Below are 8,290 nucleotides of genomic sequence, written 5' to 3'. Positions count from 1 at the left end.
AAAATAGTCATTTGGCGTCCTCCACGGGACTTGGGGCATCCCCCTTCTCTGTCCCTAGACATGCTGATAAGCACTCACGTGGGAAGTCCAGGAGCTCAAAGATATAGCAAAGTCTGTCAGCAGGACCAGACAAGCTTCTGGTTGGGCCAGGAGACAGAGCCTTCTACCAGAGTTCTCGAGGCCAAGAGGGGACTCAGAATCAAATGGGAATAGACCCAGAGCTACCAGTCCCTGGGTGTCAGACACCCAGGTTTGCTAGATTCTTCTGTCTTATTTAAACAAAGACATAGGTGCCTAAACCATCTTTCCAGCCAAATATAGTTCTTGAATATCACTCACCTCACCAACAACAAATTATCTGGACATTGTTTATGCTAGTTAATGAATTTTGGGGAGCAGATTTAAATAACTATATTTGAAGCCCTTGCTAGCTACTTCCAGGGTGTGAGTTTACTTTAAGTGTTAACTCATCATCCCTAGAGCATACATTACAATGAGCTCACACACAAACACACTATCTCTTCTGTTCATACAGTGGAGCTTTAAAGAAGTCACAGACATTACGCTAACCCAGGGCATAACCCTTGGCACTATTGATATTTTGAGCCAGAGAATTCTTTGTTGTGCGAGGCAATCTGAGCGTTGCAGCCTTTAGCAATGAAAGCCAATAAAGCCAATACTTGGCGTTTATACAATAGATAATAGTAGCAAACCCTGACTCTGCCGCCAACTTGTGATGACCAAAAAGGCCACCATACCTTGCCAACTGTCCCCTGGGGGCAAAATCTCTCCGGGTTGAGAACCATTGAACTACAGTGACCATATTTATTGCCCACTCTGGGACACTTTCTTCTTTTCTGGGACACTTAACATGTCCGAAAATGTTAACTAAATATAAAAACAGAGAGACTAGTTTCATCAACCCACCACCGCCCCATGTATCCACCATTGAACCTCCGTAATTGTCAACTCGGCCAATTTTATTTCATCTCCACTCCTACTCACTTCCTGCCATCACTCCCCTTGCTAGATTGATTTGAAGCAAATTCTAGACAACATTAATCTATAAATATCTAAGTGTATCGCTGTATTTTTAGATTTTTTAGTTGGCACATAATAATTGTACATATTTATGGGGTACATAGTGATATTGAGGGGTATATAATGTGTAGTGATCAAATCAGGGAAATTGGCATATTCATCTTTCAGACGTTTATCATAAAATATGGAATGCTTCACAAATTTGCATGTGATCCTTTGTGCAGGGGCCATGCTAACCTCTGTATCATTCCAATTTTAGTATATGTGCTGCCAGAATGAGCGCTAGGTCTATCTATCTATCATCTATCTACCTATCTATCTTTAAAAGATAAGAACTCTTTTTTTGTTGTTTTTAGATGAGGTCTCACTATGTTGCCCAGGCTGGAGTGCGGTGGCTCCACTGAATGGAGCAAAGCCTGAATCCCACATCACTCCAGCCTGGGCAACGCAGTCAGAGTAGTAGGATCCAGCCTGGGCAACATACCCAGAGCAGGTGCAATCCCACTACTGATCAGCACGGGAGTTCCGACTTGCTCCGTTTCCAACCTGGGCCAGTTCACCCCTCCTTAGGCAACCTGGTGGTCCCCTGCTCCCAAGAGGTCACCATATTGATGCCGAACTTAGTGTGTACACCCAACTGGCATAGCGCACTACAGCCCAGAATTCCTGAGTTCAAGTGATCCTCCTGCCTCAGCCTCCAGAGTAGCTGACACTACAGGCACGCACTACCATGCCCAGCAGGACTCTGTTTGTTTGTTTGTTTGTTTTGAGACAATCTTGCTCTGTCTCCCACGCTGGAGTGCAATGGCATGATTTAGGCTCAATGCAACCTCTGCCTCCCAGATTCCTGTCTCAGCCTCCCAGGTAACTAGGATTACAGGCATGTGCTACCTTGCCTAGCTAATTTTTGTATATATTTTTTAAGCCTACAGCACCTGGTATTCCCAGTTAGTCTCCCATCCAAGTAGTAACCAGGCCCGACCCTGCTTAGCTTCCGAGCTCAGATGAGATTGGGCGCGTACAGGGTGGTATGGCCGTAGACAATTTTTGTATTTTTTAGTAGAGACAGGGTTTTGCCATGTTGGCCAGGCTGGTCTTGAACTCCTGGCCTCATGTCATCCGCCCACCTTGGCCTCCCAAAGTGCTGGGATTACAGGCATAAGACTTCTTGCCCAGCCCAGAATTATTATTATTTTTTTAAAATGTAACTATAATATTATTATACTTTAAAAATTAGAAATAATTCTTTAATATCATAAAATATCCAGTAGGTAAAACCAGGATACTCTTGAGAGTGTAATAGGCAATCAACTTACTAGGAAGAGCAGCATAAATTGAAACTGTCCAGGCAAACCAGGACTGGGCCAGGCATGGGGAACATTTGTTTTCCCTAAATATAACCCTTTCTAATACACGTGTCTGAAAAGTCATTCCTCTGCTGAAAGCCTCCAAAGGATCCCAGAACTTACACACAAAGTCTCGACTCAGCCCAAGGCTCGAGGCCCTCTGTGGTGTGGACCCCACTGGCCCCTGCCTTCTCCTCCGACATCCTCCTGCTGCTGATGCGGTTCCGGCTGGCAACTGCATCACCCGAGGAATCTGGTGACTGCCACCACTCCCTGCTGTCAGAGATGCTGCTGCATGGGCATGGCACTGTGCATGCTAGAGGCACTGGCGGGCAGCCTGGAATGGTATTTTGTTCATTTAGGTTTTAGCTGTCCCTCTAAGGTACCTGAATTTGAATGTTGGCAGAAGTAGGATATTAGGGTTTGCTGTGAAGACAGTTCTGGGCTAGAAGTGTCTCAACCTGGCCTGATATTTGTTAGTTGAAGGGAGGGGGTCTCTTCCTTCTCTCTCTTCTTTTTTCAAACATGTACCCGGAGCGTACTTTGCTCTTAAGAAACTAAAACTACTAACTCCTAAATGCTGAGGGCTCCTGTTCATTCTCAGCCATACCCAGGGCAGGGCATAGAGCTGGGGCTCCACCATGGTGTGCAGAGAGAGCTGTTGGGACTGTGGGTGGCATCATCCCTGCACGACATACAGACAGACAGACACACGGACACACAGTGCTCCGCCTGTTAGATGAGTGTCAGCTCCGCTGCTTCCCCAGGGGTCTTCTTGGAGCCCAGGGCCTCTGCTAAAGACCAACTGACTTCTGTGCCTGGAAGAGGCAGAGTTTCTTTCCTCTTTACAAACTGAGCTCTAAGTCAGGTTTGCTGGGTGACTCCCGTCTCTGAGTCCCTACAAAGCTCCTGAAGGTTGAATTTGGGGACTTTTGGCAGAGTACAACTCTGAAGAATGAAAGAAAGCCATTCTGCCTGACATGAAGCTAACAAAGAACTAGAAAACTTTTCCTGCAAGGATCTAATCCTCGGAGCTGTCTCAGCCTGCATGCCCAAGGCCCACTGCAGACTGGCCTTTGTAGTTCCTGGTCATCATCCACCAGGATGCCTGCCAGTCAGACCTCACCCTGGTGCTGTCAGAAACCCTTTATCCCCACATTATGGGGCGGCCCCCACATTATCCCCCAGGCCGCCATCCATCCACTCAGCAGAGAGATCTCGTTGGTCTGGGTCTCTACCCAGCCCACAGCAATGCCCAGTACCTGGTGTAGCCTCGTGGTGGCCTGCTGCCTGCCCTGTTCTCTGGTGGGTACTCTTTAGAGCCCTGCAGGTCCTTTCCAGCTGGCACACCTTCATTCATTTACTTACTGAGGATCTACTATGTGTGCCGGACACAGGAGTAGGTGCTGGGACACGTTAACGCCACCAACAAATCTCCCTTCGTCACAGGGCTTACATCCTGGCAGGTCAGGCACCCAGGACACCACAACGAATTTTCACACTGAGGTTGGCTTATTCTTTCTTCTCAGAGCACTGGGATTCTTTTGCAAATTATTCTCCTCTTCCTGAGGGACCGGATTTGCAGACCCAGGGGCCTTCACAGAGGCGTGCCTAGATTAGGCCACAAAAGGCTGCATTGCGACCTCACCCTGGGCAATGTCGCCAGTCCCTCCATCTACAGAATAGATCTGCCAAGTGGCTATTCTCTGAAGAAAGGAGATGGGGTTCAAGGTGATTTGCTATTTCTAGTGGAGTGCAATGTATGGTTTGTGTGTGTGTGTGTGTGTGTGTCATGTGTATGGCAGTGGGGATTTAGGCTTCTATGTGCAATCTGGTGAATTCTGTAAGGATTTTATGTGGCATCTAAAAGGATTCTATGAAGCTTCTATATGGAATCCATTAAGATCGCATAAGGATTTTATGTTCATCCACAAGAAGTAGACATGGGTTCTATAAAGATTCTAAGAGGTCTTAGTGTGTGAGCAGCTGAGGCCTTGAAGTGTGGGTGGATGAGCAAGTGCTTTGCTTTCAGTTGCACCCGCCCAGCCAGAAATGAGCTCCCGCCCCCACTTCTCTTCCCTTGTAAACTGCGTAGCATTTCTTGTCTGCTGGGCTCCGCTTTTGCCCTGTACAGAACCAATTTAATGAGATGAATAAAAAAAAGGAATAAAAGGAAAAGAGCAAACAGCACATGGGGCCCTTGGCAGAGGACATCCTCCGGCATGAAAGACGCGAGGCGCATCAAAGATGCCGAGAGACAAACACAGCGCCCGCACCTGCCAGCGCCATCACTGTGACCAAGGCCAGTGGCTTCCGAAAGCCATCGAGCCACTTCCAGCTCCATTGGCTCCACAAAGCCTTCCTTTTCTGAACCTTAGGGATGCGGGCAAGTGGGCAGCGGCCCTGGCGGCCCAAGGAGGTTCAGCTGCTCCCACGTCTGCTGGCTCTGGGCAACTCTACAGGTCCCCACAGGCCCCTTTCTCTGCCCCGGGTGGTGGAGGACAGCCACACACACAGGCAGCCAGAAAGAAACCAGAGCGTCCTCAGGCCTGGGGCTGGGGCTGGAGGGGAGAAGAGGGAGGGCCCAGACCTCGGGGTGGGCAGGGCTCCTGTGAGTTAGAACCTCAAGGCCTTCCTCCTCCAAGAACCATTCCTGGGCAACTGGCACCATTCCAGCGGGCGGAATCATTTTTCATTTTATCTGACTTTCCTCTAGGGCCAGCGCTGTCCAGCAGATTTTTCTGCACTGATGAACAATCACCTTTAACCAAAGGGGGCTATTGAGCACTTGAAATGTGGCTATAGTGACTAAGAAACTGAATTTTCCATTGTACTTAATTTTAATGAATTTAACTATAAATTGTCAAATGCAGCTGGCAGCGACTGCGGTAGACAGTGTGGCTGCGAGCAGGACTCCTGTCTCATTCACTGGTGCCCTCCTCTCTAAAACTACAGTCCCCCAAGAGGGGCTGGCCCAGGCCGGGCTGCAGCAGCCTCCACCTTTCTGTCTGAGGGACTTTCTCCCAGCTCACACCTGTCTGCAGGTGGCTTTTGGTGGTGCTCCCCACTGGGCACAGGTCACCAGGGCTGAGGATACGCCTTGGCCTGGGGTGACTGAGGAGACCCTGGCTCTAGTCTGAGCAGAGCCCCATGCTCTGTGTGTGACCCTGGGCAGGTCTGCCCCTCTGCAGTGAGAGAGCAATGATGGACTTGCCCGAGGTTTAACAACAGCCTCACACCGCCTCCCCCACCCCATCACACCGCCCCCACCACCCACCCCAGTGGGCTGGGGTCAGGGAAGTAAAGCCCACGGGCATGCTGGGTCAGCTTCCTTGCTTCTCCTCTTCTCCCATCAGGCACACCAATGGAGATCATTATCCAAATGATAATGGTTAAGAACTTGGCTTTGGGGCCAGACTAGCTTTAAATCTCAGCCCCACTACTTACTGCCTGTGGAGCTCTAGTACCTTTCACTGTTGAGTGGGAGTTACACCTGGTGTCAGAGGTCCTGGGTTTAAATCAGGGTGTGCTAGAGACAACTTGAACACACTCATGAGAACAGCTTGTCCTGTTTTCAAAGAATTTTCTGAGCCAATTGATAAACACAATTAATATAAAAATTAAATCACATTTAATCAATTTATTAAATAATAAATTATTAATAATAAAATGATTAATAAAATTAATTAATTAATTAAATCACATTTGATTATATATAATTGTTAAACCCCTCTTTGTAGTCTACTATGTATGTGGTTCTCAAGGGCAAGGATAGAGTGGGAATTATTTATGACAGTCACTCCAGGGACTTTTCCAAACCCTCTTCCTCCTGCAGTTGTGAGCAGAAGGAAAACAGGGCAGGGCCCACCACACCACCCCTTGCTGTGTCAAACGCAGAGACTAAAGGGCCCCACAAGGCCTCTTGTTCTGCTGTGTGGCTGCCCTGGGGTCCTGCCCAGCTCTCCCTGGGGCTGTGAGAAGGCTGGGGGCTGCCGTACAGGGGTCTGGATTCTGGGTCTCTCCATACAGGACCCTGGAGTCCGCCCATGTCAGGAGCAGGAAGGAAACATCTTGTTTTTCTGCACATGTGGTATATGGGGAGGAGGTGCTGGCTGACACAGCACAGCATGGGACAGCCACAGCAAGGCCCCAGGGCACTGCCCACAGCAAGGCCTTCTCCGAACCCGAGGCTGAGCCTCGCCGCGTGCTGGCTGCGGTAAGTGCAGTGGCTGCACCAGGGCAGGCTGAGCTCACAGTCGGTTAGCCCAGCCTTATATTTTTGGTTATACTGTTCTGCTCCCCGCTACACATATAGACACAGATTTTAATCCATGTACTTTTTTTTTCTGGGAAAATTGTCTATGGATTTCATCAGATGCTCTGAAGGACTCTGAGTCCTTTATCATTGCGCTAAATGGTGAATAGAAGGCCTTGGCCTTGGAGCTGGGAGATGTGGCTTAGAATTCTCATCAGTTCTAAACTGCTGCATGAACCGGACAAGACACACTTTATTTTCTCGACCGCTGTCTAAAATAGGGCAACGACCTTGTCTTGGGTGGTGATTTAAAAACAGGTTCACAGTCGTGTTCATGTATCCTTTAACACTCTTCCCATGAAGAGATGGAATCTAATTGTCCTTCCTTGAATATGGGCCAGGTTTGATGAGACTCTTCTAATTAACAGGCAGAAATGGTGCTGCGTGACTTCAGAGTCTTGGTTAGAAAAGGGGATGCGGCTTTGGCCTGGCTTGCTCTTGCTCAGGACGCACGCCCCTCAAACCCTGAGCCCACATAAGAAGTCCAGCTACCCTGAAGCCACCATGCCCGAGGGTCCAGGAAGCGTGGCTTCAAGGAGGTAGCGAGAGGTGTGTGAGGCACCTCAGCTGCGCCTGCCCCTGCCATCGGCTCTTCCCACCCCAGGCGTGGGCATGCGAGCGAATGAGCGGCTTTGGATGATTATAGCCTCCAGCCTCCAAGCTGCCCCAGCTGAAGCCAAGTGGAGCAGAAACAGCTGCCCCGCCCAGCCCTGCCCACTTTGCATATTCATGAGCAAAATCAATATTGCTGTTTTTATTTGAAACCCCTAAGTGTTGGGGTGGTTTGTCATGCAGTGTTGGGTAATATCTGGGCACCCTGCCTACCTCCAAGGGATGTGGTAAGCATCACTTGGTATGTCACCTTTCACATGCCAGGTACTCGGCAACACTGCATGTATGGGACCTGCAAATTGGCCAGGTGAGGGGGTAACTGGGACCTAATGGCACTTCTGCTTAGCCCTCTAAGTGACAAGGAGCTTTCTGGAGAAGAGGGTTATTTGCCCCAGCCCCGTGGGTCCACAGGTTTCCTGGAGAGGGCGGGTATCCCCAGACCAGAAGCAGTCCCTGTCGGGGGAAGAAGAGAAGGGGAGATTTTGTTTTCCCTGTTGGCTGTTGGCCATAACCAGCATCCCAGGAAGAGGTGGGGGGTGTGAGGAGGATCTGGGAGCAGCGGACCCTGCAGCCTGACCTCCTTTCAGTCCACAGCCTCGCTCTGTGCTTCGTTATCCTTGCGCAGTCACCCCGACTATTGCCTGCTCTTGCTCCCACACAGTCCAGGCACTCCTCCAGGGAAGGGGCTGTACTGGAAGATTTTGAAGCCCCAGAACTGAACCTCACAGTCTTGGGGAGTCAGGTGTCCAATACATGTTTGTTGAAAGTCAAACTCTGTGCATCTCGCTGAGTCGCCGATGCCCAGGACCCAGGGTGGGGGTGGCCGGGAGGTGAAGTGGCCCCATCAAAAGTGGCTCTGTGGGCGTCACATCAGAGGGACCCGTGTGGGAGCCCTTCTCCCTGTGGGGAGCGGAGGCCTACAGGGCAGTACTGTCACCTCAGGCTGAGTTTGGGGGGTCCCTGTTTTGGCCCCGTA

The 8,290-nt window shown here is 49.8% G+C and overlaps 2 non-coding genes across 2 annotated transcripts; both read right to left on the bottom strand.

Moving 5' to 3' along the window:
• Positions 1–1,219: 1,219 nt before the first annotated feature.
• LOC135269769 (U6 spliceosomal RNA) lies at positions 1,220–1,324 on the bottom strand. Its single transcript, XR_010338030.1, has one exon. It is a non-coding gene; the product is annotated as a U6 spliceosomal RNA (small nuclear RNA).
• Positions 1,325–1,964: 640 nt separating this feature from the next.
• Positions 1,965–2,083, bottom strand: LOC135269859 (5S ribosomal RNA). Its single transcript, XR_010338106.1, has one exon. It is a non-coding gene; the product is annotated as a 5S ribosomal RNA (ribosomal RNA).
• Positions 2,084–8,290: the final 6,207 nt, after the last annotated feature.

The sequence above is a fragment of the Aotus nancymaae genome, unplaced genomic scaffold, assembly GCF_030222135.1.
Source record: "Aotus nancymaae isolate 86718 unplaced genomic scaffold, 86718_ANA_hifiasm-v0.15.2.pri h1tg000057l, whole genome shotgun sequence".
Lineage (NCBI taxonomy): Eukaryota > Metazoa > Chordata > Mammalia > Primates > Aotidae > Aotus > Aotus nancymaae.
The sequence above is the reverse complement of the archived record's forward strand: the minus strand, read 5'-3'. Positions and strand labels throughout refer to the sequence as shown.